The sequence below is a fragment of the Tasmannia lanceolata genome, unplaced genomic scaffold (assembly GCF_043159265.1).
Source record: "Tasmannia lanceolata isolate RefF3 unplaced genomic scaffold, GAP_Taslan_0.1 ptg000020l, whole genome shotgun sequence".
In the NCBI taxonomy this organism is placed as follows: domain Eukaryota; kingdom Viridiplantae; phylum Streptophyta; class Magnoliopsida; order Canellales; family Winteraceae; genus Tasmannia; species Tasmannia lanceolata.
Genome location: NW_027518697.1, coordinates 23,021,395 through 23,034,195, shown reverse-complemented (window position 1 = coordinate 23,034,195; position 12,801 = coordinate 23,021,395). Strand labels below are relative to the sequence as shown.

The 12,801-nt window shown below is 37.6% G+C and overlaps 1 non-coding gene across 1 annotated transcript; it reads left to right on the top strand.

Annotated features, from left to right (window-relative positions):
• The first annotated feature begins 8,053 nt into the window (after nucleotides 1–8,053).
• Nucleotides 8,054–8,160, top strand: LOC143855250 (small nucleolar RNA R71). Its single transcript, XR_013237751.1, has one exon. It is a non-coding gene; the product is annotated as a small nucleolar RNA R71 (small nucleolar RNA).
• The last annotated feature ends 4,641 nt before the right edge of the window (nucleotides 8,161–12,801 follow it).

Sequence of the window (12,801 nt, the reverse complement as noted above, 5' to 3'; positions counted from 1 at the left end):
CCAATACACAAGTGATCATTTATCACTAATGTGTTTGTTTGTCTAAGTTGTAGATCTTGATAAAGTAAGATCAAGGATGCTTGGATTGAAGGCCAAGAAGCCCACATTGGACCACTAATTGGAAGGCCAAAGTCATCAAGCAAGAAGTCATGAAGACTTGAAGACATGAAGAAATTAATATTGAAGACCATTTTTTAATGTAATTGATCCAAACCTAGATTAGGTTTTTAGAGGCATAATTAAGGTAATCTCACACACCCTAAATAAACAAGTGATTGTACTTGTAGAGTTCCAACACCTTGGAACCCTCATAGCAATCCCATCTTGGTTGAGAACTGGAAGCCCAAAAACAGAATTGAAAATCTGCTCTGCATAGGCTTCTCGGAACTCCGAGAGTTTTTCTCGGAACTCCGAGAATTCTCTGAACTCCGAGAATTATTCTCGGAACTCCGAGAAATGGTCCAGTAGACTTTTTCCAATTTCTGTGTGGCTTCTCGGAACTCCGAGATTTTTTCTCGGAACTCCGAGAATTATTCTCGGAACTCCGAGAACACTCCAACGGTCTGAAAAAGAGCCGTTTGGAATTTTGCTGGAATTACCGTAATGCCACTGAACGGTCATATTTTGTTTTTCCTATAAATATGGGTGTTCTAAACATACAAACCATCAATCCTAACACTCTTAAACTTCATTTGAATACCCAAGAGTGAATCAAGCTTCAACTGTGCCTCTCATCACCAACTCTAGGATTTAGATCATAGGCTCTCAATTGTACATCTTTTGTAACCCTTGTGAAGGGATTTTTTAGTTCTTTCTTTCATCTTTCAAGATTTGTATTCGGGCGAGTATTCGGAGAAGCGGAGCCCTTTTTTCTCCGTGGTGAGGATTGCCACCAAGGTTAAAGCAATTGTAATTGGCACCGATCTTCGCCTAGGTTAAGAAGATCAAATAGTGAAGCCATCAACGGGTTTGGTTGGTGGAGTGGAGTAGGCCTCGGGTTTGAGGACCGAACCACTTTAAATCTCGGGTGCACTCTTTCTATCTCTTTGCTCTTTCATTTGCATTGCACCATTAGATTTAAACTTGTATGCTTAACATATTGTTTTTGATCTCTTAATCGGTTTAAGTTTTTCAAATTGGAAAATTCTAGTTTTCTTAAACAACCGTATTCTCCCTCCTCATAGTTGCCATTTCTATTATAACTTGGGACCCCCTTATATCGGTTTTTCAACACAAACTTGGCAAGTTTCTTGTATTTCTGGCAACCCCCACCTATCCTTGGCAATTTATCAACTTTCACCATTTGTTGATAATTGCACAAACTTATTATTCTTTTCTCATGATTTTACCAACTTGGCACCCTTTTTTGGTAATATTTTTCTCTCCTTTTTTACTTTGCAACGTGGGAACATGAGTGGAGATTTTGGCAACACTTGCTTTCCTTCAATGTGGGTCCCACCATAGAATTATCCCATCCGTCCAGTTGGTGGGTCCTTCTTTCATTCGGTCAACATTGAATCTTCGGAATTTTCAATTGTAGCTGCAAATTGATATTGACACCACCCTGTTTCTGATTCATGTTTTCCAAGCTTTGCTTTTTCTCTTAAAACTTCATCTTTTAAGCTATATTTTTCGTGAAAATTTAGAAAACAACCTGAAACACCAAAAACAAGAAAAATACCTTAGTAGTACCGCTTCAATTATTAAATATGCATGCTTTAGTACCACAAATTCACACATAAATGTGCTCATCAGATTCCCCCATACTTGAGCTTTGCTTGTCCTCAAGCAAACAAGAAGAAAATAAAGAAAAAATAGGAACAAAATAAAATCCTAACTCACTTTCGTAGGAATCACGATTGCACTTAGCACGTGCAACAAGCCTTGAAACCCCTAGATTACCCTAATGGACGAGTTGTGTCTCATGAGTATTTGAAGTGAATATGCACACAAAATTCTGAAAACAAACTTTTCTTTTCAAATCCCACTATAGAGTAAAGCCGAAAGTTTCTAATCCTGTTTCTTTGATAAATTGCTCAAAATAGAAGAACAAGAATACCCATATACTTAAACTTTGCATCCTATCTCAAGTTGGAAAAATTAGAAAAATATTTTAATCAAGGAATCCTCTTTTGAATTTGTCATACTTTGCTCCCTTAAACTTGCCTCTAATGTAATCGTACCATAAAAGAAATTTGATTTTGAAACTTAATAGAAAAATTGCAATCTTATATGGTCCACCATCCTTTACACTTTTCCATTACTTTCTAAGAATAGAACTCAGTTTTTGTAATCCTCTACTGCTTTTGGCGTGAATGACAAGCAGGGCATGCACCAGACACCCAGGCTACTAAGCAGTGTCCGACTAATCTTTGATTTGCATATGTCATAGACATTGATGCATATGAGTTCAAACTTTACCTTTGATTATGTGCAATGCTTTGATTTATTAAGCTTTCTAATTGACCCATGTATGGAGTTTTCAGTCAGTTGCTCTCAAGCCAGTTGGCTTTAAGGAACTAGGCATAAAAACCCTTCAGACTTAATAGCTCAAGTAAAAAAGGCTACAAATCAAAACTATAATCAAGAAGCAAACTTTCTAAAAATCATTCTTTCTTCCCTTTGTTTCAACATTTCTTTCCTTTTTATCCATACCATATAAAAAGTAAGTTTCTATTTCTATTTCTTATTCAAATCCTTTTAAAAGAAAGATTCCAAAAGAAAACAAAACTAAGAAAGGAAAGTATTCTTTCTAATTTTTCAAATTCCAAAATTAAAATATCCACTAACTTTCTTTCTTAAAATAGGAAAACAACTTTCTTTTTAAGAATACCAAGTTCTTTCTAATTTGAAAAATTACCAAAAACAAAACGAAAAGAAAATTTCTAACTTTAACTTATAGAACAGACTAGAGAAGGAAAGTTTCTAAAAGCTACCCTCCCATACTTGAATTATGCATTGTCCTCAATCCGTTAAAAATAGAAACAAAAATATGAGGACTAAAAAATAGAAATGAGGGTACGTACCGTATTTGTTTATGCATGAGTCGAATAGGAAGGTTCATGGAGATCCATGACCTCTTCCATATCCTGCTTTGACAACTCAATAAACGGCTTTAATCTTTGACCATTAACTTTAAAAATCTCACAATTGTTGGGATTTAGAACCTCGGCCGCACCATGGGAGAAAACTTTGTTAACCACATATGGTCCATCCCAACGGGATCTTAACTTACCTGGAAAGATATGCAATCTTGAATTGTAGAGAAGCACTTTTCCGCCCTCTTGAAATGATTTTCTCAAAATATGTTTGTCATGAAAAGCTTTTGTCTTCTCTTTATAGATCTTTGCATTCTCGTACGCTTCATTGCGCAACTCCTCCAATTCAGAAAGTTGTAATCGCCTTTGAACACCTGCAGAAGACAAATCAAAGTTTAGTTTCTTAATAGCCCAAAAAGCTTTATGTTCCAATTCAACCGGGAGGTGACAAGCTTTGTCATACACAAGGCGGTAAGGAGACTGACCAAGATCAGTCTTGAATGCCGTCCTATGAGCCCACAAGGCATCCACTAATCCAATGGACCAATCTTTTCGGTTTAGATTCACTGTCTTCTCCAAAATTTGCTTAATTTGCCTATTTGAAACCTCCACTCGGCCACTCGTTTGAGGATGATAAGAGGTGGCCAACTTATGAGTAATACCATCTTTCTTCATAAGAGCTTCAAACGGTCTATTATAAAAGTGCTTACCCCTATCACTAATGATGGCACGACGTGTACCGAAGCATGAAAAAATATTTTCTTCAAGAAACTTGACCACCACCTTGTGGTCATTGGATTTGCAAGCAATGGCTTCAATCCATTTTGACACATAATCTGCACCTAACAAAATATACAAGTTTCTAAAAGAGTTGGGAAACGGACCCATAAAATCAATACCCCACACATCGAAGATTTCTACCACTAAAATCGAGTTGAGAGGCATCATATTTCGCTTTGTAACTCTTCCTAACGACTGACAAGATCTACATGCCTTACAAAAATCAAAAGCATCCCTAAAAATACTTGGCCAATAGAAACCACATTGTAAAACTTTGTGCGCGGTTTTCTTTGCACTAAAGTGGCAACCACAGGCTTGATCATGGCAAAAAGATAGAATTGATTGGTGCTCATGATCGGACACACATCGTCTGACAATTTGATCCAAACAAGTTTTGAACAAATAGGGATCATCCCAAAAGAAATACTTTACCTGTGAGTGAAACCAGTATTTGTCTTGGTTGGACCAATGATCCGGTGTAACACCTGTAACCAAGTAATTCACAATATCTGCATACCATGGCTCATTAAAAATAGCAAACAATTGCTCATCAGGGAAGTTTTCATTAATTGGACATTTGTCATTCTTTGCATTAGGAGGTCTAGACAAGTGATCGGCAACCAAGTTTCCGTACCCTTTTTATCTCTAATCTCCAAATCAAACTCTTGAAGAAGTAAAACCCACCAAATGAGGCGAGCTTTAGCATCCTTCTTTCCAACAACAAACTTGATTGCCGAATGGTCGGTATAAATTATCACATGCGATCCAATCAAGTAGGACCGAAACTTCTCTAATGCAAACACAACCGCTAGGAATTCTTTCTCGGTAGTGGTGTAGTTGAGTTGTGCATCATTGAGAGTTCTACTTGCATAATAGATTACATGCGGTAATTTATTGAATCTTTGACCTAACACGGCTCCTATTGCAAAGTCAGAAGCATCATACATAAGTTCAAACGGTTCGGTCCAATTGGGTGCTTGAATGATGGGAGCCGTAGTTAACTCCTTTTTTAAACACTCAAAAGAATCAAAGCATTCTTTGGAAAACTCAAAATTTTGATCTTTTGCTAACAAGTTGGTAAGAGGCCTAGTATTTTTACAAAAATCTTTTATAAAACATCGGTAAAAGCTCGCATGGCCCAAAAATGATCGAATATCCTTCACACTTTTGGGCGGTGGAAGATGGACAATGAGAACCACCTTGGCTTTATCAACCTTAATTCCGTCTTTAGAAATCACACGACCTAGAACTATGCCCTCTTTTACCATAAAATGACACTTTTCCCAATTGAGTACAAGATTCTTTTCTCTACTCCTTTCTAAGACCAATTTTAAGTGATGTAAACATTCGGCATATGTGGAGCCATGAATAGCAAAATCATCCATAAAAACCTCTAAGAAGGTCTCTACCATGTCAAAAAAGATACTCATCATGCATCTTTGGAAAGTTGCCGGAGCATTGCATAAGCCAAAAGGCATGCGTCTATAAGCAAACATTCCAAAGGGGCATGTGAATGTCGTTTTCTCTTGATCTTCAGGAGCTATGGGAATTTGGTTGTAACCGGAATATCCATCAAGAAAGTAATAATACTCATGACTCGCTAACCTTTCTAACATTTGATCAATAAAAGGCAAAGGAAAGTGATCCTTCCAAGTAGCGGCATTAAGCTTTCGGTAGTCAATACAAACCTGCCACCCTGTTCGAATACGAGTAGGAATAAGTTCATTGGTGGCGGATTGTATAACGGTAACTCCCGACTTCTTAGGCACTACTTGGATGGGACTCACCCAGCGCCCTGAATGAATAAGAAATGGACAGCAGAGGGAATCAAAGAATCTCATTCGACCGATAATAAGCTAGCAACATGTCGATTACACACCTGAGGTTGGTAAGAACTGAGGGACAATGCTCCCTAACCTAAGTGGGCCTACCAGCGAAGCAACTGGTATCCGAGATGGGATAAATGATCCCATTATCTAACCATTTTAAAATCTCTTTTTCGATGGCTTCCTTCATCACAGGATTAGCCCTTCTTTGATGTTCCCTTGAAGGTTTGGCACCCTCAACGAGATGGATGTGATGTTGCACAATCGAAGGGCTAATTCCTTTGATGTCGGCCATTGTCCAACCTATGGCTTCCTTGTTATCTTTTAGCAAATTAATGAGTTCCTCCTCTTGAGGGGAGGTTAGGTCCGCAGCAATTATTACAGGCAAAGTACAATTATCACCCAAAATGCATAACGTAAATGAGAAGGCAAGGGCTTCAACTCCAACTGTGGCGCTTCTTCGATTGATGTCTTTGGAAGAGATGTTGCAAGTGGTCCAACGGGCTCCACATTTTGAATGGCAAAAGCTTTAGAAAAGAAGTCATCTCCTCCATCATCTCCTAGTGCATCCAAGCATTCTTGGAATCCTGCATCAAAATCAATTTCAAAGTTAGAAACAATATCATCAGGAAAGGAATGCAACATATTGATTTCTTCATGAAAATTTGGTTGCTTACCCAATCTAAAGACATTAAAATCAACCGATGTGTTTCCAAAAGACAATTTCATTAAGCCATTCCTACAGTTAATTAAAGCATTGCTAGTAGCAAGGAAAGGCCTACCAAGGATGATAGGGATTTGATCCTTGATATTAGCAACGGGTTCGGTATATAACACAACAAAATCTACGGGAAATAAAAAATCACCTACTTTAACTAACACATCCTCAACCATCCCTTTCGGTGTTTTAATTGATCTATCCGCCAATTGAAGAGTGACGGTGGTTGGTTTGAGGTCTCCTAATCCTAGTTGCTTAAATACATAAAAGGCAAGAGATTTACACTTGCACCCAAATCCAAAAGAGCATGTTCAATATTTGTGTTACCAATAGTGCAAGAAATAGTAGGACATCCTGGATCCTTATATTTAGCCACCATTTGTTGAGACAGGATGGAACTTATATTTGCGGCCAAGAAAGCTTTCTTGGGCACATTAGTTGTGCGCTTTTGTGTGCACAAATCTTTCAACACTTTGGCATAAGTAGGGACCTGAGAAATCGCATCTAATAAAGGAATGTTAATTTGCACTTGTTTAAACACATTTAAAATTTTATCCATGGCATCTACATTCTTATTATTATTACGTCTCCTTGGAAAAGGAGCTTTAGGAATGAAATCTCGTGCAGGGGGAGAAGTTACCTCTTCTGGACTTACCTGTTTGGGCTCCTCTTCTGAGCCTGTGGAGGAAAGTTCTTCACTTACCTCCTTTGGAAGATCTTGCGCATTTTTAGAAAGTTCAGATCTGACCTCCTCCTTGTGGTAATCTCTACCACTCCTTAAAGCATATACGGCATTACATTCGTTGGAGGGCTCTTGCGGCGGCAAAATTGGTTGAATGGCATTCAACTGATTTGGCGGTACCTATTGATTCACATTCATATTCACGTTCCTTGGATTAGGAATGGGTTGACTTGGCATTTTTCTCTTTTCCATCTCATGCAACGCCATGGAAAGTTGGGAGATTTGCTTCTCCATGTTGTGTTGGCTTGTCATGAAAGTGCTAGTGAGAAGTTCTATGCTTTTTTCTAAGGAAGCTATGCGTGCCGATTCTCCTCGTTTTTGAAAACCCGGCGGTTGTTGTTTTGAAACATTATTAATCATGGGGTTTTGAAAAGTAGGAGGGGAAGGGGATGGCCGAACAAAAGTGGGAGGGAAGGTGGGCCTAGGTTGGCCGAATTGGCCGTGGCCTTGGAAATTAGATGGTCCACCTTGACTCCATGAAAAGTTGGGATGATTTTTCCATCCCGAATTATAAGTGCTAGAATAAGGATTATTAGAATACAAAGCACTTACATTCTCATTAGAATTACCAAATTTAGCAAGAGTTGGGCACTCTTCCATGACATGGTCCGTGGCTTGACACCAACTACACATAGGAGCACTATATGCAATTTGATTGACTTGTGAAGGTCCTTTGACAACTATGGCTTCTAGCCTTTTGATTAGGCTATCAAGATGGGCCTCTTTTGCCACGACACCCTCTATTAGAAATCCTTTACTTGAAGTGGCTCTCTCACCGTCTTGAGTGGATTCCCACTCTCTTGTTTTTTTCGCCAAATCAAGTAAGAAGTTCCATGCCGCGGCCTCATCCGTGAAAGATGTAAAACCGTTAGGACACATGGATTCAAGAAGTTGCTTTGTTTGGTAATCTATGCCCTCATAAACAATTTGGCATAAGTGCCACAAATCAATTCCATGGTGAGGACACTCTTGGAGTAGGTCTTTGAACCTCTCCATAAACTTAGAAAATGACTCTAATGGCTTTTGTTTGAATTGTAAAATATCGTTCCTAAGCTTATTAGTTTTATGTAATGGAAAAAATATTTTTAGGAAAGCGACGGCGAACTCCTCCCAAGTGGTGATGGAGTTCGTTGGTAAGCCATAGAGCCACTTCTTGGCTCCATCCTTGAGTGAAAACGTAATAAACCGCAACTTTACCGCATCATCGGTAAGTTGTTGCAACTTAATCAAAGCACATACATCTTCAAACTCACGCAAAAATAAATAAGCATCCTCCGAAGGGAGGCCATGAAAACGAAGAAGCAAAGAAATAAATTGCGATTTTAGCTCAAAATTATTGCCCTGTGCAATCGGCAATCTAATGCAGGAAGGTTGCGCGGTTCGGGCCGGATAGAAGCGATCGTGCAAACTCTTGGGCGTCTCTTGTTCTTCCGCCATGACTACTTGATTTGGATTTGGTGCGATGTCTTCCGCCGTCTCTAACAGGTTTGCTCTTTCTAGTCGATTGGCCGAGTTCCGCACCCAACCTGCACTCATAAACACAAGAAAACCAAGTAAGAGGGATGGATAGCCAAGAAACCAAAAATATAACTAAACTAAAAATAACTACTAATCTAACACTTCGAATAATTAAGATTCTAATGCAACTCTCTTCCCCGGGAACGGCGCCAAAAACTTGATTAAGAAATTAAATAACCGCAAGTGCACGGATCGTGTAAATACGGGTCGAACTCAGGGAAGAGAAATCTAGTTGTCAATCCTATTCTTGTACCGATTAGAATACTAGCTATGATATAATGTTACCTGGAATGGACTCAGGATTTCCGTCGACTTAGACCTCGGAGCCAACACTATATATAAGCGTGTATTCTATTCAATCTAAGAATCAAATTCAACTACGATCTTGATTTGGAAATCTTAATTTAGGCAAAGTGTACCAAAATTCTAATGATCTTTATTAACTATTTATCTAATCTAATTAGAAAACTAAAATTCTAAAGGCCTAAGTTAATTGAAAAATTGCGAAAGTAATTTCGAATAGTGTAAAAATCTTAATTCAATATAAAAGATTACTTAGGGTTAGAATCCACCATGGGTTTGGATTAGATTGATTAATTAAAACAATTCTTAAATTAGGTTGAAAATCCAACTAAACAGTCAATAAATAATAAGATCTAAAAGATGTCATTATTTATGAGTATTTAATCGAATTAACCCTCTAATTTATATTAATTATATAGAATTTAATCTTTGTCAATCAACAATCATCCATACGAAAGGGGAAAGCCAATGGCATGGATGATTGGGATTTGTACAAAAACAAAACCCTACATAATTTGTTATATAATCGACTTGTTTTAATTGCTTCTCTTTCTCCTTCCCCATGGCTTCATCTAAACCCTAAGTATAGTGGGTTTAGCTACTCATGGAGAAGAGGAAAGAAACACAGAAAATGAAATAGAAAGAGAGAATTGAATTGTCATTAAGAACTTGAAAAGTAAAATAAAACACAAAGTACTTTCTCTTTTAATTGAATTTAAACAAAAATACATTGAACTAGATTTGAAAGAAAAAACAAAAATTAAAGAACACTTAGTCTTTTTCTCCTCTTCGCAACAGTTGAATCCTTGATCGCTTTCCTTTAAGCCTTGGTGTGACCTTGGATTGAATTGTGGACGGTCGGATCGAGCCTTTGAATTGAAAGAGAAAGCACACACCAAACACCAGAGAGAGTGAGAGAGCTTGAGAGAATGGTAGAGAGAGGAGAGAATCTGTAGAGAGTGCCTTTTCTTCAATATATAGAGAAAATCCCCTTATATTGTCAACACCCAAGAAAAGACACAAACTTGGCAAGTTTCTTGTATTTCTGGCAACCCCCACCTATCTTTGGCAATTTATCAACTTTCACCATTTGTTGATAATTGCACAAACTTATTATTCTTTTCTCATGATTTTACCAACTTGGCACCCTTTTTTGGTAATATTTTTCTCTCCTTTTTTACTTTTCAACGTGGGAACATGAGTGGAGATTTTGACAACACTTGCTTTTCTTCAATGTGGGTCCCACCATAGAATTATCCCATCCGTCCAGTTGGTGGGCCCTTCTTTCATTCGGTCAACATTGAATCTTCAGAATTTTCAATTGTAACTGCAAATTGATATTGACACCACCCTATTTCTGATTCAAGTTTTCCAAGCTTTGCTTTTTTCCTTGAAACTCCATCTTTTAAGCTATATTTTTCGTGAAAATTTAGAAAACAACCTGAAACAACAAAAACAAGAAAAATACCTTAGTAGTACCGCTTCAATTATTAAATATGCATGCTTTAGTACCACAAATTCACACATAAATGTGCTCATCAGTTACCTATCATATATCATTTTACCCTTGGATCATATCGAAATCATTGATGGAAAAGTTTGATCTTACCTGTATCCTTTGAGTGCATGATTATTGCTGAGATCAAAACCTATTTTGATTATGGGTGTTTCTCATTTCTACTCTTTCACACCCAAAAAGAAAGAAGTCGTATCCAAAGAAGGCCTAAAGGAGTTGACTGAGGATTTCTTTGAGACCCCATTTACTTAGGTCATTTCATCACTGCTTACCCACCTCTGACCTGCATGAGTAGTCTTAATTTTGACATTTTAACTCAAGGTATTAATAGATATGCTCAAGATTGCTCTTATTTATATTTGTTCAAAATTTTTATCCCATGATTATTGATCTAGTGTGTACGCTTCCAATTCAAAAGTCTGAGTTCAGCGAAAGATCATTCTTCAAAAAGACTGATCATTTCCAAACTCATACGATCCATGTAGTCTATTCCTCACCCACACTGTCAACATAGCCTTTTGTTGCCTCATTTAACCTAGACCTTGTGGAGTTGCCTTTTCTAAGGATCCTACTTCAGGATCGAACTCTATAGTTATCATTATCATGGAGGAAGGCCTGCTACTCATGAATTTTCAGTGCCACTATTTTGCTTATAAGAAAAAATAAGAGTTCTTTTCTCGAAGTCTATCTTTGATGAATAAATGCCAATTCTCATTTAAAAGTTAGTAAGTGAAATTCCACTTAGCAACCCAAGAGGGGGTGAATTGGGTTTCTTTTAAAATCTTAGATTGCACTAGTTTTAGATTGAATAGGAAATCAAAAATAGTATTTAAAGCAATAGTAAAAAGCTTACCACAAGAGAAGAGGTGAAGAGACAAAGAAGCTTTGACACAAGGATTTTTATAGTGGTTCGGTCTTAGCTCAAGACCTACTCCACTCTTCTCAAGTTACTCTCCTTGAGGATTCCACTACCTTCTCCAAGGAACTTAAATACGGCGTTCCTTTCGCCTTGTACAAATCGAGCTTCAAGCTCCAAGGGTCGTCTACGACGCCCTTAGTGCCAAATACAAAGAAGATGAAAGGTTTTAGCTTGCTTGCCTCTAGATAGGCTAATTTACAAGTAAAGCTCACTCACTCTCACAAGAACAAGATGAACAAATGAAAGTCCTAAAGTCTCTCAAGAATAATCTAAGGTAAATGGCACAAGAGAGAGATTGAGAGTGAAGATCTTGCGGAAAAAGAGAATGAATGCCTTTTAGTCTTCTTAAAATATTTGTAAACTCCTTGGATAGTTCCCCAAGAGTCCCAAGGTTCATATATATAGAGGGGAGAAAAATACACAATTTTTAAGCTCCCCAACGGTCTTCTCGGAGTCCCGAGCTCGGAGCTCCGAGAAGCCTATAATCAGCAGGATTTCCTGTTTTTATTGCTGATTTTATTTAGGCTTTTGGAACTCAATCTAAACATGATAAATGGAATGTTATGTGGGTCCAAATATGTTGGGATACCACCATGAACATTCACTAACCAATTAAATTCTTTCTAGGTTGATTTTAACTCTCCTTTGTGCCATAGACCTAGACTATACATAAAGGACCATTTACATTCTAAATTTACTTGGTCTTCAATCTTGTTGGCACCTTGTAGAGGCTTTGACAAGTCTTCACTCAGCTCCATTGATGCTTGAGCCAAGCTTGAACTTTTGAGTTGATTACCATTCATGTTAGGCTAGATTCAACCTTGTCTTTGAATACCTTTGAGATGGTGATGCCTTCTTCATGCCTTTGATATCACTTTGAGCTTAAATGATTTGCCGTTTGTCATACACTATTGAGGATGCTACACTGTGAACATCATAACTTTGCCAATGGAAATCATTAGTGTGTAAAACCTTTATTTTATAACAAATTTAGTTTGTTAATCATCAAAACATTTCAATGGGAGTACTTGTTGAACCTTGGGCTAACAATCTCCCCCTTTTTGATGATGACAAACATAATTTGTTTTAGGGTAGGAGCTCCCCCTTTAGGGATGAATAAAATAATTTGTGATCACCCTAAGAGTTTGATTTAATTGAACATTTAAGGCATTACTTTTAATGATTGAAATTTGATTGCAAAATTATAAGCATAGAGCTTTGCTCCCCCTTAATATATGCATATTATTATGACTTGGGAGCTCAAATATTCTCCCCCTTTTGTCATCACCAAAAAGGTGGAACAAAAGGAAAGAGAGTAGGTGTGAACCAATGAGACAAGCGAATTGCAATGCAATAGAGAAAGCAGGCATAAGACAAGGTATGCGAGAAAAAAATAGAACAGAGAAGTACACCGCCCAGTAAACCAAAAAGATATATATAT